General features: G+C 40.5%; 1 long non-coding RNA gene across 1 annotated transcript in view; it reads right to left on the reverse strand.

Moving 5' to 3' along the window:
- Positions 1-5,227: 5,227 nt before the first annotated feature.
- The window catches only part of LOC121960446, a 79,751-nt gene continuing 57,302 nt past the window's right edge, over positions 5,228-27,676 (reverse strand). Inside the window, exon 3 of the long non-coding RNA XR_006106983.1 lies at positions 5,228-5,308. This is a non-coding gene — a long non-coding RNA (uncharacterized LOC121960446). The remainder of the gene's footprint in view (positions 5,309-27,676) is intronic.

The following is a 27,676-nucleotide window of genomic DNA, read 5'->3' on the forward strand; positions in this document are numbered from 1 at the left end:
TTGCTCAAGATTAATGGTGTGAACCCAAACCTGCTGGCAAACTGGAGGTAAGGAAGATGTCTGAGGTAAGGCCTGACAGAAGTTTGGAGCGCAGGATAGAAGTGCTGTGTGGTTGTGTATGACCACTTTATGCTCAAATAAATATGACAGGTCCATTGGGAGTGTCCTTACGGTGAAGACATCTTGTTGCAGGAGCAAGCGAGGAGCTCATATTTCACTCTCTCTGAGCTGCCGAGTTCTGTCTTTCACTCTTTCCGTCTCTCTAGTGCGATGCCTTGAGGGGGAAAAGGCAAATTCTCAAGGCCTGAAAGTATGTGAGAAGACTTGGTTGGACAGAAGTTCAAGATGTCATAAGGGAGAAGTTGTGTTTCGACACGAAGTCTTGTTTGTGCTCATCAGTAAACCTGTCAGGACGCTGTTTGATGTCGTATTTGGGCGATGTCCTAGGGCGCTGTGTTTGTGTTAGCTTCCATATGGATTAGCTTCATATAACATGGCCAGTCCCTTGGAAGACGCAGTAAACTCATCCACAATCTCTGACATTCACATATATTCCTATACACAGGAAAAAAGGTGCCCTCACTGGGATTGGAATTAATGACAAGGTCCAAGAGGAATTCGTCAATATAATTACTCCGCAGGGGGAAAAAGTTTTCTACAGAGCAGAATGTTTCTCAAATCACCGCCATACCTCCACCTGCATAATTGATAGAGTCCTCATGATTAAGCTAATGAGGCTCAGAGCTTAAGCCCTATCCAACAGCCCCTAATTACAAATATGTAATATCCCCCCTCCGCTTCAATTAGCATTAGAACAGAAGGTTAAGAATCATTCAATATTCATGTGGACGGTGAACTTCAAGGTTAAGGAGACTGGTCATTTAACCTCAGCTTTAAAATAAAAGTCATTTTCCTTAATTGTCTTTGATGAGAGCCACTAACTATATAGCTGTGGGAGGTGCTTTATCAAGTTTTACCCAGGTGAAAGCGAAATATTATTTTGTTATTACCTTATTCTACCTTTTATATTTATGGGAGGATTCTACTTGTAAAAGCGCCTTAAGAATATCTAAAACATTCATACACTTTGAGATGAATTGGTTTTGTTTTAGTGTTCTAAGGTGTTAAAACAGCTTAAAGGTGTTATGCTTCTGTATTTCTTTGTTATCTATCACTTCGCATATTTTCTCTTGGAATACCTGAGCCAAACAGGTGTGTGATGTCAGGTAGCCGAGCTGTCAGAGTTGTGGAGCGATGGTTTCTGATTGACACCCCTGGAGGCGATTGGCATAATGGTGCATCATGGGAAAGCTCTCTGCAGACTTGTAAGGACCTCTCTCTTCGGTGATGAAGGCTCAATGAAAAGAGGATCAAATGTCAAAGTGTGCATGTGTATAGGGTTGTGTTTTGTGCAACGTATTCTACTTTGTCCTACATCTGTATTGTTGCATGTGACGGGTTAGGAGACATTAAAATGGAAAAATGAACCGTAACATAGGACTCTAAAGCAACACATGGATTCCGCTGGTGTTCTTAGTCTGAGGATACAATTTAAGTATTATAAGTTAGGGGTTAGCCATTGCCATAACCCTAACCCTAACCCTAAAGCAAGGCGACATTAGAGTTGCATGGAACAGGAGCTTTAACTTTGGTCTTGCTTGAGTCCACCTCCTCCAGAATGAGTCTGACCGTTGACTGGGGGTTTGACTGGGGACTGCATTGGCCTTGTGTCAGCAGTGGAGACCGCAGAGCAAGGCCTGGGACTCAGAGACTGGGCTCGGAGCCCATAGCCTGGAGGCCCGGGACTGCACCCGCTGGCCTAGACCAGCCCAGCCCAGCCCAGCCTCGACCAGCCCATCCCAGCTCTGCTCAGCCCCCCTCCTCCCTGTGGCCTCCCTGCACCTTCACCAGCTGCGCTTTTCTGGCTCCAGCTGCTAGGTGTATATGTGTGTATGCTGCCTTCCCCTCTCCAAAACCCCCTCTTTCCCATCTATCTCTTGCTTTTTTCTTTTCTGTTTTTTCCCTCGTTCTCTTATTTTCTCATTCCCGATTTGTCCTCTCTGTGTGTCTGCCTCATCCTCTCTTTTTTATCCTCTCTGCCTCTCATCCTTCCCTCCCTTGCCAGACACAGGGGTTGTAATAGTGCCCAGCAATTACTGAGTTGGCATGTGCTGCATTGTTTACTCACAGTCCTATTCCTACTGGACTTTATTAAAACACCATCTGCCGTCAGCTCTGGAATGGTAGAAGAGGTGGTGGAGGAGGAGATGGAAGAGGAAGGCGATGGGAGAAAAGCGGTGGATTTGGCTTCAGAATGGAAGGAGAATGGCTGGACTCACGTGGAGAGAGCGGGCTGCCACGGTGGTCTCTTGTCGGAGGGACATCGGCAGTACATGAAGCCGATGAAGCTAAATGAGATTTTTGGTGGTCTGGTAATGGGAACAAACTAAGTGAGTGTGAGTTCCAGGAGACATGGATCCAAGTTTTGGGTACAAATTATGCAAAGGCCTTAAAAGTGCATAAAAATGTAGAATCTGTAGAACATTTTTAACCAATAAAAAGTGTTTATCACCATATCTTTGTCCTGGGTCCACAACTGGAGTCGTTTGACCAAAGAAACAAATGACAAGGAATCTTCATTAGGCCTGTCAGTCACACAGAGTGACTCAGGTGCATGTGGGATAATAACAGCATGATCACGCCTATTCATAAACACTTGCATAAGCTCTCTCCCTCTCACACACATGCACATATAGAGCCATGCTGGGTAATAATGCTGAGGGCCCGCCAATGTAATGACATTCTGATGGTTATTTCATTAGCTGTAATTTGTTATGGGACATGCCATTTTGGAAGAGAGCGGGGATTGATTGGATAGTCATTGAGAGGAGGCGGGCTGGACCCACTACAAGCTAGATCAATTAGTCAATTATTGCAGAGGCTTGGTGTGAGCAGTTCTGGCATATTGTGAGTGTGTGTCTGTGTGTTCTCAGGTGTTTTTGCATCACACTGTGTGCTTTATTTAAAATGTGATGACTAAAGAATCTTCCCCGTGATACAACAAAAAGATCACTTTGGACAAAAAGTACCCCATCTTACAGTGATATCCATAAGAAGCCAAGACAGATATGAATCTGAGTGATGCTATAGATACACACAAAAAAACAAGTTAGAGTCCTGGAGGATGTGTCCATGTTGTACCCAAAATAAAGCCACACTTATTTGCACATGTTGGCGTTTGAAGATCAAATCTATAATTTTGAATTCTTGCGGATATTAGTGGACATTTTTTACTTCCAGTATTCCTGGCTACATCTGTTGCTTTTACTAAATAAGGCCCATCACGATAAGAAGCAAAGTCTCGTTATGCTTTGTAATTTATACCAGGCACTGAAGCAATCATTGTCAGGCTATTAAACTAATCACATGCTGACCATTTAACAGCCAATGATGATCATTCATGCTGTCCATACAGGGTGAAGTCCAGCGGCTTACAGTGGATGTTTACTCATGTTCCGGAAATGTCTGTGAGTCAGACCAATGAGGCGGAAGACACAAGCGCACTCAGATAAATGTGTAAACAAAACATACAATTATAAAGTCTTTCTTGATGGTCAGTCTGCTTCACAGAACTCCCGCATTATAATCGCGTGCATATTCTATAGGAATGTAAAGGCCGGCTGAAGAAAAATGAGATGGGGTTAAGGAGGGGCACTTTAGCTACAGCACACCTCAGCTGGGCTGTACGGTGAACACAGGACCTTATTTGTAGATTGTGTGTAATAAATTAGCCATGTGTTGCTGCTGATGTTCTCAACAGAGAGAATATGGGTAGCGTGAGAAACAACATAGTAAATAAAAAAAAGAATAAATAGGAGAGAAAAATCACATCTCATTGTACGACAGAGAAAACCAGATTCTTTAGAACAAGCCTAGGGTTGCAAGATATAGCTAGTTTGCACATAGAGATCAAAGCTGAGCTACAGTACGCCTTCCTATGGATGTCAAGACGGTTAGAGTTAAAGAATAGTATTTGAGTTATGTATTTTTCTACAATAAATTGTTTGAAATGAATCCTTAATGTTAATTGTCATATTAATCAAACTCAAATCCCTTATATTTAGTTAAAACTACTAAAATAATGACTTCCAGAAGGGGTTTTCTAAACCTCGTGGGAAAATCGAGCTGTATACATTAGTAAAATTGATTCGCCACACATTGCTGAAAGTGAGGTTGCAGAACCGTAACTCATTCCATGTTCCAAACGTGTACGGCCAGTGTGAATATGCTAAAATGCAAATGGCTGTATCTAGAGCCAGCGTTTGGTTTGTCCGGTCTGGGCTATGGGCAGACTCCATGGAAGAGGCCCCATTCCATATGTAGATATTAACAGCTCATTCCAAGGCAAAGAAAAAACTATTCTTATTTTCAGGTGATTGTAAACTAATGAAAACATAGTTAGGGATGTTATATACCAATTATGCCAATAGATGCACCGAAATCCTACACACTAGACCTTTAACCTGAATCTAATCAGATTTAAAAATTTTTATTTTGCAGAAATACAACAGAATACTTGTCAGACTACAAATTCCATCCAGCATGTCTGCATTTGCCATTTTATTAACAGCAGAATATAATATTACTGTAGGGGACTGACCAGAGCCATGTTCTGTTTTTTTTTTTCCTGAGAAGAATATATTCAGCTGTAAAAGGGATAAAATAGATACAAACAAGACATCGAGTGGAAACAAAAGATCTCATTTGAGGCATAGACAGCTGATATCACACTTGCAGTCATGAGTTATTCATGTATTAGAGATATTGCAGATTGACAGCACAATTATGTCAGAGGGTATTACGCATCAGCAACAATGTCGTGCCCCCTGGACGGGCACATACACCACAGTACAGAGGGAAAACAGAGGGGCGTCTGAGGTGAATTCTCTCTCGCTGAAAAAGCACAGTACTCTGAATACTAAATGCAGCTTGCAGATAAAACCATGAGAGCTGGGCAAAGCTGTTCTTTAGTATTTGATGAGACACTCAAAGACAGTTTGAGGGAGGTGTAATCTATAATCAAAGTGAAATTTGCAGCAGTATTTTGTTTCTGTTTGTCAAAACTAAAATGCCTCTGTATTACAGATTGGGAAAGAGTGTGTGTGTGTGCGCCATACCACACAAGCAGACCCTCTGTGGCAGCCCTCAGCTGGTGATGTTGTTGGGGGGTAGGAGGTCAAAGGTCGGACCAAGGTTCATTACGGCCTGCCATCTTTCAGCCTCCCCAGACGCCAACACCCCAGCAGCTCTGCACAACACAAAAAGATCAAATGAAGGATTATTGTCATTTAGACACAATACATGAAGAGTCCTATTGACAAATGGCAAAATAAAGAAAATGACACTAAAATATTTCCTGTCTGATTGTGAATTGTTTTAAAGGTGATCGCTGTAGCTCTTAAAATGCAGATTTTGTTTAATTATTAATGTGATTTGTGAAAACGTTTTATTAATTAATAATCATCAGGTAATTTTTCAAACATGGATGTATAGTCTGCCAATGCAACATTTTCATGCACTGTAAAAGTTTATCTTACTGTTTTATATCTATATAAAGCAAAAATATAAACTAACGGCAAATTGTTTAATTTATACCTTTTTCGAGGCAATTTGTTTCCTTGATTTTTTTTAGTTTGTCAGATTTTACAGTTACTAGAGAAAGAGAGATTCACCTGCTCCTCGTATGGAAAATGAGCGCCCATGCCGCGAGAGGAAACAGTAACAGTACCATTAAACACAGAGGTGTCGTGCACTTGTGTACAGTAGAGTGTAGTTATCTTTAATGAGAGTGAAATCACTGTCTCTTAAAACAGCGCATACTGTTTTATGGGTCACATCAGAGCTGCGTTCAAAGCAAGCATCCACCACAACAACAGGATGGACTGCTCACCACTTCCTCCTCCGGTTTATTTTACTTCCTCTATTAACTCTATTTTATTTACTATTAGGTCGTCATGGACACCATGTATGATACTAGGAGACAAACAAGAGCGATGACTGTGTCAACGCTATGCATAGTAACAACAGCAAGACTGACACGTGTTGAAAAATTTAGGAATTCATTTATTTAAATAGTCTGTTCCTTTTTTTTGGCAAGAAGGATTCCAAATTATTTATTATTATCTAAAACCTATAATTTGATGAAATGTTAGTGCAGCAATAACGAATCCCACAAAAAAAAAAAAAACAACAATGAATATGCAACATCATGTGCACCTTCTGTCAACTGTTCTACTCCCTCTCCAAGGATGTCTTGTAAATCCACCAACCATTTGCTGTAAATGTAAAAGTTTATATGCATTCAGCTTCTGTCATGAGCCCGTCTCTGGTGTTCTAGCACCCCGTCAGCATTTCTCTCTCCTTTAGGAAATGGAGAAACGCCAGCTGAGATGCTTTTTGTTACATTTTTATTTAACATTGTAATGTGTTAGACGCAATTTTAGGTGAGAAACTGCAAGTAAAGCCCGGGCATTAAAAACAAATACAAGAATTCAATTATCACTCGGCACAGTTCATCAACCGGTGCGACAGGGAGTTAAAAGTAACAAGGCTGGGGTGTCTAGCGCAGTGTCAGCATGTCTCTATCACCTCGGTGATGGAGAGGCCAGCTGAGGATGGACTCTAGTGGCCTGGGACATGTTCCTCCACCCCAACGCTCCCTCCTCTTCCCCTTTCGTCCCGCATGCCCTGCCTCCTACAAGCACCTTTTGTGTGGGCTAAATGGGGCTGGATGCACCCCTTTAACTTTGATTTCCATTTTCCATTGTCCGCCCATTGACGGGGAGGGTGACTCCATCTGTGCCTGCCTTGCGTGGTGCCACCCTTTCAATAGGCATATGCTCCACATGTAAGAGCCCTAAACTTGCAAGAGAATGGGTGGAAGGGAATAATGATATACAAGACGGGCCCCTCACTTCATAGTGCGAGAGAGATTGAGAGATCGAGGAAGAGAGAGAGAAAATACACCATTCATCAATTTATTGTATGGCCCTTAAAACTCTACAGCCCTTTTTTATGTATATTCAAGAGCGCAGAAGAGATTACACAAAGGCACCCAGTGAACTGATGGCGTTTTAAAATGTGGTCAAGCTGCTCCACTTGCCTCATGAACTGCTCTCAAATTGTGCACGTGTGTTTTACATGAAGGGAGACGCAGCTTGCCCCGCCAACCAGCCACAATGGAAGCCCCACAGAACAATTGATAACTGTTAACTGAGGTGGCGCGCCGGGGTCAGTTTTGACTTGGAAATGTGCAATATGCTGTGAAAACAGCCCCTTGTGCGCTCTCTCCCTCCCCCTCCAGATCTTATCTCCACATGTGATAACACCACTTAAGATCTCATACAGTAACACACATTAAGTCATTTCCCTCTGCAAACAAACTGAGGAGGAAAGTCTGCAGAAAAATAGAAAGTGAAATTTGGTACCGGATTGTTATTAGCCAGTGGTTTTTCTCTCGATTTTTATCTGTGAGCTCGATTTTGATTTCCAATTTTGGCTCCCATGTAAGGATTATATTTGTTTGAACCCAATTTAGCAGGAGAAAGCGGCTAAGACAGGGTGGGAGGAGGCAAGGCTCATGGCTTAATTTGCCTTCCATTCCACTTCCATTCATTTACTTATTCATTCATTGCCTCTTTCTCCCTGTCCATCAACCTTATCCTAATCTCTCTCTTTATCCCTCTCCTCCTACTCTTTCCTTGACACCCATGACGCCCCCACTGGCCCCACACTCACCCAAACGCCGTCTAACCCCGCCCCTCGCCGCTCCTCCTGTTCAGTTATAAGGCTCTATCGATTACAAGCCTGTCGTACAAAACGACCTAATGGAGGGTCAGCTTTAATGTGAGGGGCGGAGGGGCCCCCACTCTTGGTAAGAGCTGGGCCTGGCCTTAAACACCCCTTCTCCTTCCTTCTCCATCTCCTGTGTCCCCGCTCCCTCCTGCTGGGCTCCACCTTGTCCCTCTTAGCTCCTTCCCATTGGAGAGCGAGGGCCATGAAAAATCAACAGCGGAGCCATCAATCCCCCTCCCCTTCACCCTCCTCCGCTCCCTTTACAAGGCCCACCGCCGGCTGCAGCGGCTGCCCATGTGCGAGGGTATTTAGTGGGGGCCTGAAAGCTGAAAGGAGACGCGCTTGGATCAAATGTGTGGAGGGGTGAGGGAACAGAAGGAGCCCTCTCAGGAGGGGTGCTGAGGCCCTGGCTCGTTTTATAGACTCCCCTGAAAGAACGTGATTACAGATCATTATCCAATTGAAGCAGATTGATGGGCCGGGGTCAAAGTAATATAGCTCATAGTGGCTCAGCGAAAGGGGAGGGGTGACAGGAGAGGACGGAGGGCAGCGCAAAAGTGTGGGGTGAGGTAGGGGGGGTTACAGACAGGGTGAAGATGGTATAATGACCGGATTGTCACCGCCGAATGGAGCATGTGGAGGGGGAGCACAGAAGGGAGGGAGGAGAAGGAGGAGGAAGACCCAAACTTGCAGAATGAAAGACTGGGGCTTTTCTTTTGCAGGAATGAGTTGAAGTAGTACAACAAGTGCTGATGGAGAGGAGAGATGCTGGATTGGCCTTGTCACTCCAGAGGGCAGATAAAGAGACCTTTATGTTGAGAGGAGGCAGGAGAATTTGTCCAGGGTGATTTGCCTGTTTGTCTCCTTGTAAACAATGTGGTTCATTCTCTTCTCTCTCTCTTTTTTTTTACTGAAAGATTGAATCAAGAGTTGTTACAAATGAGATAGCTGTTGGACCTAAAAAATGTTGTATATAATAAATACAAAAAAAAGTGTTTTCATACTGAACTTTAATTTTAAACTTAATGTTTTAGTTTGAGGACAAGCAACAGAAATTATTATTCTCTCCCATATAAAGAAGTTTCCAAAAGTTATTTTAAGCAAAGGCTAGGACAAATGTTAACATTTGATTTCTGTTTTTACATTCAGTAAGTCAATTATCGCCGTCAGCAAATGCCCTGACCTCTATTTTTACAATCTTCCGATAGCTTCTTAGCCTGTGTACCATTTGCCTCAAACTGTTCTTACATAATAACATGCATTACAATGCATGATGTTACTGACCTTTGCAATGCACTGGAAAGGTAGATTTCAGATGATTATCACCGTTCAACAGCCAAGAGCACGGATCTGCTCCTCATGCCGTTTCAATGTACATGTCGATGGCGAATCTGCATAGCTGCTTATAAAACCTTACATGACCTCATGTGTAATTTTAAATGAATTAAACAATAGCAGTGGCAATAACAGAATAAGTTTTGCACTTGCTGGGTGCCACAGTGTTAGTCATAGGTCTGATATGTACAGTTTGTTGCCAAAGGCAGAATATTTTTTGATAATCTCAAGAAGTGAATTTGATATATCAAATGTTTGGTCAACCAGGCTTCCTGTAGTTTTGTGAAAGTATACCGCAACTCACTTTTTATTGGAGCAAACACACACACATTCATGCATGCGAGAATCACGACGACATGCCACAACTCAGTATGTCATGGCGTTTTATGTAAGTCTATGAATCTGATGCATTCATTAATGGTTTGTTAGCAGGATGGTGGTTCTGGTGCCAGTGGACTGGAGTCTTGTGACAGGGAGCGTCTTCATTCACAATAGAGGGCTTATGGGTAATGGCTACGACACTGAATAGCCTTTTGATATTGGCTGAGACAAAGTGTCTGTAAATTGCCCTTGCTTTCAAGATTTGTAGATGTAAAAAAATCCCTTGAAGACAGCATGAGCATGTTTTAGATCAAGCTTGACATGTCATTTTTTCGCTTGGGATATTTTCAGCAAAATAGATCCTAAATGATGTAGAACTTCGGGACTTTGATTGGACTTGACAGATGCACATGCTGTCCGTGTTCGCTCGGCATGCAGAAACTGGCAAACGGCAATTACAGTGAATGTGCGAGAGCGTTGAAAAAAAGGGGTTTACAACTTTGCTCTGTGCAGCCTTTGCGTAATTATTGGATTAATGAAGAATGCACTCATCATCAGTGGCTGTGACGCATAAAAGGGGGCACATACTGTACATCCAGGAAGCGCTTAATGCACCTCCTGCTCATTTTAAGACATGAATTTGGAAGGCAAGCGCAATCACATGTGTTCCTGAATCACAAACAACGGCTTCAACACACTAATTGCTCATGCTTACACATGCATGGGCACAATGTTTTTATTTATAGTAGTTGTTTTTATATATAGTATAGTATAGTAGTCCTTACAATGCTGTTTTCTCAAAGTTACAAGCTGCGATTTGTGAGGAATGTTTGCAAACGAATGTTGACTCAGAGAGACAGAAATACAGACAGACACAGAGTCGTAGGCTTTAAAAGCACAGGGAGTTAAAAGCCATGCTTCCCCTGTTTTTCCCCACTCAGGAAAGTGACACTGAGCAGACTGACCCATGTGATTACATCCTCAGAGAGTGTGTGTGTGTTTGCATGTGCAGATGTACTGTCTGCATGTGTGCATCTGTGTTTTGGCTCTACACTTCCATTTTTTTTTCACGTGTGTTGTGGAAAGATAGCGGCTGATTTTTGTGTGACTCAGCTCAGCTTTGGGAAAACAGCAACACCAGGTGGATCTGATTGAAAACATTGCTGGGTGACCGCGATGGGAAGGGAAGATGTGTTCTTGATATCTGAACACCACCATTCAAAGTTTGTATGGGAAAAAAAGTTACTTCATATTCATTACTCAATGGTAAAAACTCTATCCTGAAGGAGGAACTTTCAAAAATGTTCCATAGTTTCTCTTTCATGTTGGCAACCATTTAGTGGGACTATTTGTAATTCTCCTCAGTTGGTGCCTATCTCATCTCGGCATGAAACCCTTGATTTGTGTTTGTGCTGGATATTCATACAGGCAGGGAAAAAATGATCAACGCCAGGCATGGCTATAGATCAGACTGTAATTGCAAATTCTTGTGGATTAAAGCAATGGATCTTTGATTAAATTGCTCTGTTACATCTCACAAATGTCTTTGATACTGACCTTGTTTTCCAATATTCAAAAAGAGTCAAAAATGGCTTGGTAAATTGCAAGCTTGACAGCCGTTGTTGGTGTTAATTTACCTAAAAACAAAGTGATGAAGATGGTCACGTAGCAGTGCCGGATCTAGCAAATTCAGGGCCCTGGCAAGCCCCCTGCCCCCCAACACACATACATACAAAAAATAAAAATACATTATTATCTTCTATATTCATTGTATTTATCACAAATAAGAGCAACAGCTTATGAGAAATTAATACAAATAAATAACTTAGCTGACAAACAATAAAAGAATTCCATATGTAGACATTTACAAATTTTGTCTCTTCCTTTTTAATGTTTTGTTTGTTTTCTATACTGTGCCCGGATAGCTTTTGCCTTCTCATTTTCTCTTTCTCAACTCACCTACCATACTCATTTGGCATGTTCTGACTGAGATGATCACTCACTAATTAACAAATTAAGGTGAACTGCATTGCCTGGATGAGAGGTGGTACCCCTACTACAGACCAACCATTGGCATTGCAGTTTTGGATCAGTCACTATCATGAAGGCCAGGATTTTTCAAACACATCTACTTTTACACAGCTGTTTCTGTTTGAGACATAAAGACCTGCAGCATCTGCAAACAGCATACTGCATCCTGGATCACAGGAGCATCTATATAACGTGTCCCACATTGTGTATGGAATTGAAACATGAAAAATACAAATTTAGTCCTTATTCTTCAACTGCATTCTTGCGAGAATAAATGAAGTTATATATTTTTTTAAAAAATTCAGAACACAAAGTTAGTCAGTCTGGTAAGTCAATTAAACCATTGCGTAAACAAGTTGTCTTTGAAGACACCACACACTGTAGCTACAGCTCTGCGACCTGCATGCTAAACCCAGTTACAGGCAAGAGAGGAAGCCCTGACTCCCTCTGCGTTACACTTAGTCAGATAATTGGAAATGCGAGGGCATTAACTCCAACGGGATTAAGAAGGGGAATTAAATATGTTAATCCCCAAAATAGGTAAATAGCCTCAGTGATACAATAACCAATTTCTAGGGTTTTCCTCCCCCGAGGACACGTCTGCCTTTGAACGCATCACGCTCACACACAACCACGCACAAATACACACTCACGAGCAGAACTGCACTATAGTACACACTTGCGCATAAACACAAACGTGTGCATGCTGCACGGGGCGAGCCGGAGAGAGAGTCTCGAGTGTTCTCGGAAAGTTCTCCAAGGTCATGCCTGTGGTGTCGTGTGGCCCTGTGGCTGACTCTTGAACCTGTTCTCCCAGGTCTGCCTCTTTGTTCTAGAGATCATTACCTCTGTCGCTCCGCTCTGCTCTGCTCCCCTCCCGAGACCGCTTTGTCGCCATGTGTTCATCTGCCTTGTAATTATAGCACGGTCCTGGATGTCACGGTTTAGGGACTCTGCCTGGGTGTGAGTGAATGTGTCAGGGGGGACTGAGCGAGTGTGTAAGATGTGTGGCTTATATTGTGCTTTTTATGCATGAGCGTGTGGGAAGTGTGTGTTTGTGTGTGTCAGTGATGGAGCGTGGACAGCGGTGTTTACGAGAGCACAGTGTGTATATAATTTCAATCACCAAAAAAAGGGGGCATCGTAAATTGAATATAGTGCACTTTCTCTTTAAACTATTCAAGCAAGAGGCATCGCCTTTGGAGATGGCAACAGAGCTGGATTTTGATGAGCTACTGTACTTGTGTCAGGGACATGAAACAACTGAGTAAAAAGTGTATATTCAAAACACTGACGCATAAATCATCAGTGCCGGGGCATCAGTCGTGGGCAAAAATCAAGTTAAAGTTCCCCACTGAGTTCAAAGTACATTTTTATACACAATTAGTGGAGTACAATTTCTGTTGGAATTGAAGCGTAGCGGAAAAAAACCCAAGGTCAATTGCTGATCGCCTCTGAGAAACATTATTTTTATGTCTCTGTGTGTCCAAAGATGAATGTCTTTGAGGGGAAGAGAAAATAAGATGGAGAAAAGAAAACATTAAAAGAGAGAAGTCAATCATTCAAGAATGCAAGACCGTAATGCACCACAGTCAAATTCAATAAAGTCATTATTCCTGGCTTAGCCATAGCAATAGTATTTTTCCTGGATATCCTATACCGCTTATCCCAGTTTCTTTCTCTCTGTCGCTCTTTCTCTTTCTCTCACCATTCCTCTTTTCTCAGTTCTGGCTACAGGGCATGTAGGATGGCATCAATACTCTCATTTCGCAACATGAAACCCTCTATTTACTCCAAAGATTCATCAGTGATGGATGTCATTCCGCGACGGCTACCTCCACAAAAGGCAGAAAGCAGCTTCATCATGCCAAACCTGCGCGTATTACCCCTGACATATTCTATTAGGCCGATTACACATAATGATGCCAAATAAGCAGCGAATGAAGAGCTGGGGAGTTATCGCTGCCCCCCAACGGAAAAGAGGAAAAAAAAAGCTCAGCAAAGTTTCTTATCTCAATCCAGCTGAAGGAGGAACCACACACACACACAGTCCAAGCTGCACTTATCAGTCATTAGGCATTTAAATGCTTGCCCAGAGAGAAATTAGATTTTCTGAGGAGTTAAGAAGATAACCAGTGGCACACTCTTAAAAAGGATGTGGCGCTTTCAACACATTTGAGTGGAGTCTGAGACAACACACTTACTGAGTGGCTGTTAATCATAGCAAGGAATATTACTGAAGCATGTGCTGTGATTAAAACAATTTAAATTGACAAATAACACAAGATGAGTTCCCTAAATGCAGCATATTATTACCAAATGTAGACAAAGATGCAACGGACATTAAAGCTAAAAACTTAAACAGATATTCATTTTATCGCTCCAAAAAAGGGAAGGTTAGGTTTTATGTCTCATTCGTTAGTCTGCATAATTTACTGTTACAGTAACAGCAGGGCATCTCATATCTTCTTAACAGATTTTAATGAAATTTGCTGGAGCCATGGTCCAAGAAACAAGTGATTAGATTTTGGTTCACATCAAGATCCAACAGTTTTTGTAAAGGGTTTCCCAAAAAATGTGAAATACTGGTAATTTCTTTGACATTTCACTGAACTCATGCACTCAGTGTACTATAAAAAACAAATAAAAAAATCTGGCACAAGTATCATGTGATTGCCGAATGCAGATTTTTATTTTTAAATATATATTCTATTTTAAAACTACCAAAATGTAAAGGACACCATAGACTCCTCATACATTAGTTTGTATAATAAGTATAAGTTATGCACCTGGTCTGCATAATATCATGTGAATTGGCATCATGATGCAGGAGGTGTAGGTTTCGTGTCAAAATGGGGAGGACACATCATCAGCATCAAACACCTAATTTCTGGTATTCTGGTGAATATTTATGCACCAATTTGTGCTTTTTCTGCATTATTTCATGGTGTAAATGTCTTTAATTTTGTCAAAATAAAAGTTATTCTTCATGTTTTTATTGCTGGGGACAAATGGACATGTTCTAAATCTTGGAGGTGTGTCCCCTGCAGATATCCTCTGAACTGGGCATTTTCATAGTAGGTTCATAACATGACAATGTAACATGACAACATATGGGACAATGCAACAGGACAACGTAACATGACAATGTAACATGACAGCGTACACAAACCCTTGTCTCCAAGGTCAAAGTCCTATCTTTGTTTATAACCACTCCGAACACCTCCCTTTTGGGACTTTTTTTGCTTTTTATAAAACGTTGCAGGATGTCTTCCTTTGCTCCTGTTATCGAACAGACGACAGCCTGTTGTGCATAGTCATGTGATCACTGTGTCCTGACTCACGATTATGTAGGTTATATAGGAATTATAGTGCATAAGTTTTTGTAGGCCTGAGCACTCTGAGGAATGTGCATTCTAGGCACAAATATGCAATGTCTGAGTGCTTTCTTCTTCTATTATGGTAACTTAAGTGGGTTTTAAAATGTGGGTCCAGCTTGAAAAAGCAGTGATCTTTTTTCATTTACCAAAATATTTCCCCCAATCCTTAAAACATGGTGTATTGGGTGGGACTTGACCAATCAGTGAAGTGTGTCAGTGTTTTTGGAAGAAGTGTGTGTTTGTTGTACATCCTCCCCGCTGATAAGTACAGCACTAAAAAACAAGGCCCAAGCTAACACCACCTCGCCCATCACTCCAGGCTCAGTCACTGCCAGTGGAACAAATTGCGGAGCATTTACCAAACTTTTATTAGGTTCACAAAACAAGATCCCATGCCATAGATGTGGGCGAGGGGTATTAATTTAGGGAAATGAGCATGGGGTAAATAAAGGCTGTCTGGTTGCCGTCCTAACAGGAAATGCTATGCAGGGGACCGGTGAATGAGGTGGGGGTGAAGATGGGGTGGGGGTAGGAGGGAGGGGGGGGAAACAATTATGACCTCATTTAATAGTCTCTCTCTCTCTCAGCTCCCAGGCAGAGATCGGAAAGGAATGCCCAGTTTCAAAACCGCAAGTCACCTCTGAACATGGGAGCATTTGGCCTAAGTGTTTCCTGTTGCAATAAAAATGTATGTCAAGTATGTGAACCGAGGTTCCTCTGTGCTTAAAGCCTGTTGAGCACACACACACGTTCACACATACATACTGCAACCACAGTATGTCGGTTTGGAATCGTCCACAGCAAAAATTAGTCCATTATGAACTGCGCTGCCACTGCCCGAGCACAGCAGTGTGATTAAACCAAGCATGGAGTGTGAGGCTAAATGTGTGTGTGCGTTTTGGAGTGGTATTGTGAAATGGGTGGGGGTTACTACGTGATACAAAGCCCATGCCGTTCTGGTGCTGGGCTCATGATAAGAGTTTGGGAAGTCGTCGCATGGTGATAGCCACAGGCACAAATGTGCAAGGGGGCTCCAAGTGCTAATTTTATTCATTTACCTCCCTCTCTGGATAATTGTTTCTGTCAACCAGCGACGGCTTGATAAAGGATTTCACGCCGCTGAAAAACAGTTACACGGCTACTTTGGAAGGTGATCGCCAGAGACGATTATATTTATCACCTGCTTTAATATCCATAGTGTGGTGTAAATTGATTCATTCTCCAAGGATCGCTGTCACAGGGAGCAAGGTGTGAAGAGTTCTGCACCCAAATAAGACATCTGACATTTGACACATACAGTAATACTGCGAAATGACAAAAAGCATACTTGCTGGTATATAGAATTATCACTAATACTATTATATTACTCAAATTACTGTCAAAATGTTGATTAAACAATTCTGCTCAAATTTGTCTTAAGTCGTGTTTGAATTAAATTCATTAATGTTTGCGATTAGATGACACATTCGCACAAACATGCTTTCATACTTGTCTTATCACATTATGCAGTAATACAATATCTGTAACCAAACTGGTGACAAAAATGTAGATTAAAATGTGAACAGCACTGCCTGCATTGTGAAGTTCAGCAAAATTAAATATCAAAGAACACTATTTGTTATTCAAAGTTATTTGTGAACAAATTCTTAGCATTATGTGTTTTTTGTGAAATATTTAAATAGTTAATCCCTCCATATTTCTAACTAGTTTAAGTACAAACCCAAATACTGAAGAATAATCATGTTACATTGCAAGCCAGTATCCACAGAGTCAACGTTTGGGGGAACAAACTCTCCACACCTTGTCTTCACCACCAGAAAAAAAAAATCAAAATTTGAAAAACAGTTTTTTACTATGTTGCATTATTCAAAGGCAAGCACAGCATTAAAGTATACTATACGAATATGCAAGCACAACATTCATGACTGACACTGTACTCAGTCTACACTTGGACTGTGAAATGACAAACATAATACTGACGTTAGTTGAATGCGCTGATATCTACCACATGCCTAGTCTTTAGTTTATTGTAGAATACTGGAATATTGGGGGCGGGGGGGTTGGAGCACATTTTCATATATAAGGGTATGTGTCCCCCCAATTTTTATTATACATACTGCCTTGTCTTTACTGTGCGTCTTCAAAATTTTGATTATCCACGAATCTTTGAAACACCAATGTAACTTTTTATGAACTAACCGCCACCCAGAACCAACGGCCAAACTTTACAGTTGTTAGAAGTTGCCCCCGAAATGTCACTCCCACAACTTTAAAATCCACAGCACACCTTTACTTCAGTTAACTGACAGATTCCCACCCATTCAAAAGAGTGGCCTGGAAGCCTTCTTTCCCCCGGAGTTCAAAAACATGTCGCTCTGCCTCCACTCGGGGAAGCCTGCTTTTATTGGACCCTTTGTGGAACATCCTTTCTTCCCCCTCATCAAAAGAAGGAAAATAAGTCAAGGCGTAGTCGCATTCCCCCCCCTCTTTTATTACTATTCTAATAATACTCCATATTTGTTCGTGCCTTCATCTTTTCAATGCGCTCTTTGAATGTGTGTGTGCAGGACTATAGTGAGGCAGCGCCACATTACTAACTGTACTCTAAGCCTCAGTGGGCAAATGCACTGGATGGAGAGAGGGGACATTCTTTCCCATACCTTTACTGCTACAGTGTGAGCGACTTTAACTGTGCTTATACATAAGGTCACTTCAAGAAAAGAACAAATGTAAGAGAGAGTGGAAGATAAAAAAAAATGTCTGGCTGGAATTCCGGAAATAGTGTCTTTCAAAGGAGATACGGGAGAGGAAGGGGGATGGAGGAGGGGATTGGTACAGTTTCTGTGTGTGCACATGTGTGTGTGTGTGTGTGCAGATACTTCTTGTTAAAACCACTCTGTGCTAAAGCAGCTTTACCCCACAGAGGCCTGCAGAGGTGGTGGTGTCTGTGGAGGAGGTGAGGTGGAGCGTTTGGAGGGCACTTTCCTTCGCTGACTGGAATGAATGGTATGGAGCAGCAGTGACCATTCATGCATGCTCCTTTACCTCTCTCACTCGCTGTTCCCCTTTTGAGATTTTTAGGCGCAAGAGGGAGAAAAATGAGAAAGAGAGGAAAAGGGAGGGAGATAAAAATTTAGGGGATAGAAAAGGGGGATAAAAGCAGGTGAGAAAAGCGAATAAAAGACGAAGAGAGAAGGTAAGAGTGAGGGGAAGAGAGAGACGCAGGACTCTAGTCACTGGGCCACTGGAGTTGGAAAGCAGCGCAGCGTGAAATAAGGGAGAGGAGCAGCTGAACCAGAAAGAACCCAGGCTGCTCATTACAAAGGCCTAGGCCTGACTTCTACCCCGCACACACTGTAACACACACTCTCTCTCTCATACACACAGACAGACACAGACACACACGTGAGGACACACAGATATGCGCAGGACACAGGGAAACAAAAAGAGGAACTCACGCACATCATGCCATTTGGTAGATGCTTTCATGTGGGCGTGCACACAGACATGCGATGTCACTCATGTATTGGACATATGCACAAACAAACATGAGCCACAAAAATTTAAATACATTTTTTTCCTGTTTTACTGTAAATTTATTCTGTCAACAATAAAATAAAGTTCAGCAAAGTATCAAGTTTTAGACTTCTGCTGCTAAATACAGAGCATGCATGCAAAGATGTAAAGAATGAATTGCGAGAGCAGTCAATACTAACTAAACTAGCCAGGAGCTGATTATCTGGATCTCCTTTTTTTTCTTTTTTTTTTTTTTACATATCGACACAGTGAAAAATGTTACACTCGTCAAAACTTTGGCAGCCTCTCCAAAAAGCACACAGGGAGATGGGAGAGGATGAAGTCTCTCGTCTCATTGTGTGACCCTCCCCTTGCGTCGTGACAGCTGATGAAACATTTGGTGCAACTTGTTTATTTAGATTTGATTTCCTACCCTAACATTTGAGCAGCTGCCTCTCGATACACAGTTCACAAACATCTCATTCAAGGGCACAAATAAGTGTGTCGCCAGACTGGATGATATTGACTTATATGCAGAAAGCGTGAATCTAATATCAAATTGCAGCACTGTTAATGGAATGAGTGCAGCGCATCCGGAAAGTGCTTTGTTTTTTATTCATTTTACATTTCAAAATAAAGTTAAATTATAGAGAGATATTGCTCTATTTTACAGAAAATACATTTTAAAATAAAAAATAAAATACTAAATAAAACATTTAAGGGTTGATCATGGTCTTGACAGGTATTTTTGCAACAATTTTTGACAGTAAATGTAGCACAAACGAAATGACTCCATCAGTTTTTACAAATAAATTGACTCTGATATAGTATATTACTTCGTCAACATTACAACTCACTCTTTTATCTTTTAAACACACACTGGAACTAAGGGCCAGTAGCGCTATTCAATCCAGCAGGGAGATGTAAATATTAAAAAGAGACATATAGAGATGTAACAAGGAATGGGATGACAATATGCTCCTTAGATATTCCTTTACAAGTTCTCATAAGACCCTCTATCTCTTTCTCTTTTTTTTCATTCAAACAGAAAAAGCTGTAAGCCAGTGCTGCAGTGGCTGCTGATAATCCCCCACCTCCCCACTCGCTGCCACATATTCTGTGAAATACTGCCATCTCTTGGTACTTCAAATGAGGGGTGTGCAGACAGGGAGCTCTGGTGGCTCAGATGACTTCAATCATGTGTCAAAGGCCACTAGAGGCCGGGTCTCTTTGAGCTCACATAAAAAAAATTTGGTTTAAATTTGATTATAAGAGTCATGCAAGAAGATCAGCATGTGACAACCGACACATTATTGTATGCTTATTATTATTATGATTTTTTTGTGTGTGTGTTGCACGGCTTTCCCAATTCTTTCCCCAACTGACAATATGTGCACTTCCTTTTGTGCAACACATATAAAGGTAGGTAAACTATTACCAAAGTCACTCCTTGAAATGTTACAAATGTGACCAAACTCTGGTATTTTTCTCTTTTTTTTTCTCAAAATGTAACCTATGCTTAAAAACCTCTCATTAGTGTGTCATGCACTGCAAAACGTACATTTTCTTTTAGCAAAAAATGGAAGTAAACACAGCACACTTCTCATTCTAAAAAGTGCTTGACACCTCACTTTTAAAAAAATTTTTACTAAAAAATCTTAATTTAAAAAAGAAAATTCTGTATTTTGTTAAAGGATTTCACGGCTTTCAGTTAACTAAGAAATTATTATATTTTTTGTTATTTTGGGTTTATTAAATGCTAAACACTCCAAAAGAAAAAAACAAACAAAATAAAAACAAAAATCAAAGCATCAAGCTCAAAATTAGGCTCTTTTCTTACAGTAGTTCCTAAAAAGCAGTCATGTTGGAAAAACATGATTTACACACAGAGGTGAAATAACGCTCCCCATTTATGCAGCTCAAAATCTAACATTACACTGTTGTGCTTTGAACGCCAACAATAAATAGTACCTAAATGTCAAAACTCAAGTGAAAAAAGAGAGTATGCATCTCTTAAGTGGTTGCTGATGACTGTGCCGTACAGTCTGTGCACACACAGCAAACTGTGGTAACCAGTCACGATGCGGTTCAGCACGTTGCACGACTGATTCAGCAGGTTTTTCCGAGCTGAGATAAAAAGGCTCGATTTGTGTCTGTGCGTCGAGGTTGAGACACGCAGATAAAAGCGACATCTTTGGAAAAGGGGAGAGTGAGAGTGTATTTCTCTTGCTGCTTCACAGCATAGTAGAGTTGTAATTCAATACTCCCCAGTCAGTGCTTTGCAGGGTTTCTACAGAGGACTGTTGTGTTTCACAGAATGTATTTCCAGCATGGAACAGGTTGTTCATCACAAGGTCTGTTGATCTTAAACACACACACACTGAGCTGGGAACTTTGAAGTGTGAAAATAAACATTTTCACCTAACCACTAATCTTCTCTCTCTCTCTTTCCTTCTCGCTTCAGCTCCCTTTCTCTCTCTCTGCCTCCCTTCCTCTCTCTCTCTCTCTGATCCCAGGCATTTTAACTTGAGCTTCATTTACAACTTTCATTTCAATTTGTCCCGTTAGTCCATATGTTATTGTAGCGGAACCGGCGCCAGGGCCTCTGGTTAGTGAAAATGTCAGATTCTTTGATTTGATTTTATAGGATTTCAGCAGGGACTGAAAGGGCTGCGTGGTTCTGGCCTTCTGCTCTGACTGGACTGACTACTGTTTGCATTTAAACATCCATCTGAGCCACACTCCCCAGAGGATTCATTTGTTTCACAGAGGGTCAATTACCTCTCACCACCTCAACCCCCCCATATGAAAAAAAAATCTTTTTTTCCAGCTGCAATTAAACAGATTTTTCCTGTTTAGGTTAGGTGTAGGAAGAGGGTGCCTGGCCGAGGTCACTGTTTTAATTAGGCACTATTTAAGACCAATAACAAACTGATTATTTGCCAAATGGCCCTTGCGAACTGAGAGGCTTGATGGTTGGCAAGTTGAGCGCTTTTCACCCTCAACTTTTTTCTTTTTTTTTTTCCTGCCAGAGCGTGAGGTCACAAATCAGCTTTGATTGAGGTTTCTATGGATACAGATATGTCCCTGCTGACTTTTCTCTCTCCTAACCTCTCTCTCTTTCTCTCTACCCCCTGTGCAGTGTCATTGCCGAGCGCTAAGTAAATACGTGCTCTTTATGTTCCTCGTTGCCTTTCAATATTTGGCAGCGTGGCAGCGGGGGATCAAAATGTGTGTGTCTGCTAAATGTCAGCGGGTAAAAGGGGGTTGGAGTTTAGAGTGGCGCACACCGTGAAGCACCTGCTGTAAAGGCAAGCAGCGGGGGGAAGTTTCATCTCGGTTTGATACGAAATGGAAAAGGCTATGAGCACCACATCGACATCAGCAACCCCCCCACCACCACCTCCCTACACACACACACACACACACACACACACACTTCCTGAGAGTCTATTTTCAATTTAGCCCCATTCAACAGATGGTGGTAGAATACCTCACCTTGGCATTTTAATCAGATTAAACCACCATTTAGAGTTATTATGATTGTACGCTATAATCTAATGCTGCCATTGATTATCAGTTTCCTAAATATTGTTGTTTATCCTGACATAAAGGTGGATATTTGAGGCAAAAGCAATGAGTCACAATTATCATTATTTCTAACTCACCTTAACTTATCTCTAATCAGATTAGATTTTATGGAAGGCAACCCACGGAGACATCTGCGCCTTCTTAAGAGACTATCATGGCTTAATGTATTAAAAATGCAGTAATTGATAACAATGCTGAAATCTGAAATTATGAAGTTTTGCAAAATGGGGGGCTGATTGTGCAAACAGGACCACTTTTCGTAAAAACATCACTCTGTTGCTTAATAAAAACAGCTGCCAAGGAGGGGAAGTGGGTCTGGCTGGTTTGGGGTTATGGATGACATCAAATAAGGTTTGGGTTCTATGTGAAATGGTCTGGATGAGCGTGACCAGCCATGGGAAGTATCTTTGGCCTCAAGGGACTGAAAAAAAAAAGACAGGAAGCCCTGAAGAGCCACTGCAGGCCATCTCCTCCTCCTCCTCCACGCCACTTGGCCTTTGTCTTTACTTGGCATATGTGTGTGTGTATACCCCTCTGACTGAGTGTGTGTGTGTATGTGTGTGTTTGCATCTGCATCCTGTCCTTGTTGCCTGTCCCTGGCTGCACCATTGGAGGCAGCTGATGCTATCTCATGGCAGTATTGTGGCAGCCCCTGCTGCGAATAATCAAAGGCAGCTGTTTGGAAAATACCAGAGATGCCTAATAAGAAGCACTGATGGCCTGGATTCACTCTTTACCCAACAAGCCCCCCATGTCTGAAATAAAATGCACCGGATCAATTATTATTTGCGGTGTGCACTCTCTTTGCCTCTTTTTCAAGACTGCCATATTATCTTTGTGCAATTTACATTAATAAAACAAATGTTAACGGGAAAAATCGGAACCACAGCCACAGTAAAGAAACTCTGTAAAATACAGACACAGTGCCGCAGCAATGAAGACATGGAGTGCTCCGTTCATCATCCAGATTGCATCTATTCAAAATTCACAAAAATATATTCAATAGCATTACCCTGAGTGTCAGTCTTTGCTTCAGTCCATATTTTAAGTGCATAAAATAGTCCATAAATCCAACTGCCCCCTAATATCACACATTTCTTGTGTACTTAAAGTATTCTACCTCAAGAAACATACTAATACTCATCACCATTGTATCTTTGAGTCTGGGCCACTATAATGATATAGTGCAAATTACAGCAATGCGTAAATTCACTGAACACATGCAGCGTGTAATCTGCAATTATTTGGACATACACAACATCTACAAAAAATGCTGAACATTTATTTGACTTTAAAGTGAAGTCTTTCTTTTCAGTATGTCTGAATGTATTTTTAGCAGCTAATAATTCCCGCAGTATGAGCCATATTCTTTGGTTTGTGGCGTAAAGAGAGGAGGAAAAGACCTATTATTTCTATTATTTGGATTGTGCACCGAGGGTTTGATTATGTTTTGTTTGAACAAGTCAGTTAATGAACACCAATCGAGGGATGCTGGTGGTTCTCGACGCATATCTGCTGATCTCGGGGTCCCAGCAGATCTTGACCAAACACTGGGCAAAGGCAAAAACAAATCTGTCTGTCAGTATGGGGTTAGGACTCCTAATTAGGGGTCCTGACTCTCTGTCCGCGGCTCTAAGTCAAGCGTCAGCTCTCCCTGATTGGTACAAATCTCGTTTTTCTAAGCCTCAAAGGTTCGCGGAGAGGGTCAGCGGCTCGCCATGATGGTGATTTGCTTGTACCTTTAAAAGGCCATTGATTACGTAATTAGAAAGGGAAAATGTTGCACCGCTGTGGACTAGGAGGAGGGGTTGAGTGGTTGGGTTTAAGTGGTGGGAACTTTGGTGCACTGAATGTGGGAGCATGATCGAGAGGGAAGAAGTCAGGATGTTCGTTGGAAATCATCTGCAACTACTCCTAGTTCACATTTAAATCCCTGAGGACTAGTATTAACCCTTTAAAACCTGGGTTGACGTTATGCTTCATTCAGACGCCTTTCACATGTATTTAAACCTTTGAAACCTGAGCAAATTGGTTTGATTTCTTTAGAAAAATGCGAAAAAGTCAATGGTAAGAAATGTCCAACAAATTAAATGAAATTAAGAAAAGGAGACTAGAAAATGACATGAAACTTAGTTACAATAAAAACTATTAGAAGTTAATAATTAAAAACAGTGGAAAATGACTTTAACTATTTTATCTATATCTTTCTATTTTTTCTGTATTTCTGTTTTTGTTTTTAACCTTTTTTTTTTTTTTTTTTTAAAGATTTCAGTCTATTTTCTGTCCTTTTTTTCTTCTAAATTTCAGTAAATTGCATTGTAACTTCTTTCCACATTTGTGAAAGAAATCAAGTCAATTTGCTCAAGTTTTAAAGAGTTAAACTAGGTATGTGAACTTCAGCTTCACACTTCCTTTTTGGTGTAGCGTTGAGAGCCTATCACTTTATTGAATTAAGATCAAACAACCCCGATATTCTGGGCAAACGCTCACACAGGCTTCTCGCCTCACAACCTTTCCCTCTGACTCACATGGGAAAGAGATGATCTTTGCAAGGTACCTCTGAGAAAAATGGCCAGGTCATTTTTTCATGATAACGTCATCACCCTTACTGTAACAATGACAACTCCAAAAGTTGTGGGAAGTGAGATTGTGGTCAGGTGTTGCCTTAAAAAGTTCGTAAAAGTTTTCTTTAGAAATAAATAGCCATGGTTGGCCTTATTTATCATTTTGTTCCCAAATCCTCTTAGAAAAGCCAGCTGCTTCATGCCCCCCCCCCCCCGTCTGTCTGTCTGTACAGATTATGGATGGTCTGGTCCATGAACAGTCGCTGGGAGCACAGGCCACATGCACAAAAGCAAAATAAACTGCAAGGGAAGGAAGTGGTTAACATTAACTAGGATCCAATAAGAAGATTAAATGTAAAATGCTGGCCCTGGTAATTGATGTGTTCCTAACTCTCTCTCTCTGTGTGTGTGTGTGTGTGTGTGTGTGTGTGTGTGCATGTGCGTGTGTGTGTCAGTAGTATTGTATAGGTGTATGTGTGTATGTGTGTTGTAAATATGGGCTCTGTGTGTGGACATAATTGCTCCCAGATCTGCAGCATAACTCTATGGGTTGATTAGCAAATGTCTCTACTGTAAATAGTTGCCACTAATCATGCAACACCATGGCTATGAGCATAAATGGGGAGGGCAGAAATGTGCACGAGAGAGAAATTGGTCTTATGCTTGTTTGTTGTTTATGCTACATGTAGTAACAGCTGTGCAAGATGATTTTGCAAAGTGTGAGATGTTTTCCTATCAAGTTTGGAAAAGAAAGGTTAGAACAAATAGTTCATTTCCTTATCCAGCCATAACCACTGCCACCAAAGACAAGACTGTGCCTCCTGCTGCTGCAAAGTGCTTATCACACTTAACAACAAAGTTTTATGAACTCTGTGTTAAAATGTTGCGGTAATTTAACGTTTCCGCATTTTTTATAGAGAATGCAATGTAAATTGAAATATGTTGTTTTGTATGATATATTGCTGTTTTTATTGTTTTTAATTGTCTGCATGATGTTTTTTTATTGTTTGTTTTGTATGTTTTTAGATCTTCCTGCCCAGGGACCACAGATGTAAATTAGCTTTATAGCTAACTCTGGCTCAACAGCTGTGTTGTGCACGGTCCCTGTCAAATAAACGAATAAAAATAAAATAAAATAAAGTAAATGTTGTTCCTTTAAACAAAGATTAATGAAACATTGAAAGTGGATAGTGTAATTCAGAAAATTAGACTAATGATTTAACCCTTTGAAACCTGTATCAAAATCAGTTTTCTCGTGCTGCGTTCAGATGCCATTCACAAGCATTTTCTTGTGGATGTTTTTGCTTTTGATGTTGAGTTTTTTTTTAATTTCGATTACTGATTTATTTTACTTTTTGTGTGCTAATTCTGAGGAAATTTTCTTGTGATTTTAACTAATTTCACGCTAATTTTTTGGATCATCTCTTATAAAGTTGCTTGATGCCTTTTTCTTTTGTTCTTCAATGTAATCAAGCCAATTTGCCTAGGTTTGAAGGGGTAAATCTCTTTTTGACGAGTTCAAAGTTTCTCCAGTATTATTGTTGAATACTTTTTAAACTTTGTATGTAATAAAATGTCTCATTAAAATAACTGCACTTAAATTTAACAGTATTATTCAAAGTTGCAGATAAATGCACTTGATTCTGTTACTTGGACCAGTAGTTGCACTTTGGTTTAGAAAAACACAACAATATTGATGGAAGTCGACTGGACTTAAACTGTTTATATGCTGTGATGTACTGCTATTTGGAGGTGTGAGTGAACCTTTACTATCATTCAGCTAATGCGGGTTTTTGAAGCAAAAATAGTGTTATTTCTATTACATATCTGTATTTTAAGTGTTTTGTACTATTTTGTACATTTGTTGGGACAGCAATTGTATTCACATTACTGAAAAATAATTTAACATAGCTATGGTCACATTTTCCATCTTGTTTTTATTGACAAAAATAGCATAGGTATTGGATTAACACTAATTAAATTTATAGACTGGAGCTGCCAATTTCAAATACCTTAAGCCATTAACTGTGACTGCCATTTTAAGAATCACCTGAAAATGATTTTTGACGGCATTTTAAAAAGCACATATCCTCCTCTTTGCAGGTTTCTTTCAAAGGTAAAATAAGCTATTAAAACATTTACTTGTAAGGGAATACTAGTTTTGAAATGTAACAGATAAAAAAGTCATTATTGCTTTATGTATTTTAACATAAATCAAGAGACCGAAATGTGCAACATAAACTTTTTTTCTTTATATATCCTAAACCAGTGGTAGAATGTAACAAAGTACATTTAGTGAGTGCAAACTTGAGGTACTTTTACTTGAGTATTTCAATATAATAGAACTTTCTTCTTCTGCGCCACTACACTTCAGAGGCTAATATTATACTCTTTACTCCACTACAATTATGTAATAATTTTAGTTACTACTTGCTTTACAAATTAAGATTTTTGCACACAAACCCAAAATATAAAAATATACAAGTGGAATAAGTCAATTGATTAGAAAATTAACAACTATTATGATTATTATTTGAGTCATTTCTCATGTAAAAACATTTCATGATTTCAGCTTCCCAAATGTGCGAACTTACAGCTTTTCTTTTTATTAATTTGTATTATAGTGATTTATTAAATTGATTGACCTTTTTTTCATTGAATACTTTCTACATACTGTTACTTAAGTTCCTTTTTTTAATGCAGGACTTTTCGTAGTAACAGAGAATTTTTACAGTGTGGTATTAGTGTTAGTAATTAATCTGACTATTTCCTCCACTACTGCTCTTAATCTAATAAAAGCATTTTCACTATACATCCTTGGCTTGATGATGGTGTGTATGAAGTAAGCCCAGTGGCTTCATTATTTACTAGTTGACCAGTTTGACTTCAAGAGCACCTCACAATCACCTGGAGTTCAACATTTCACAACGTGAGCACCCAGTATTATTTTTCATTGGTAGTCTAAACATGACTGCCCCATAACATATAAGAATGTAATACTTTAGCAAACCAGTGAATCAGATAGCCCTAACATTATCCACATGATATAAGAAATGTATAAGTGGAGTGGATCATCATCGTTTT

Source organism: Plectropomus leopardus, chromosome 21, assembly GCF_008729295.1.
Source record: "Plectropomus leopardus isolate mb chromosome 21, YSFRI_Pleo_2.0, whole genome shotgun sequence".
NCBI classification, from domain to species: Eukaryota; Metazoa; Chordata; class Actinopteri; order Perciformes; family Serranidae; genus Plectropomus; species Plectropomus leopardus.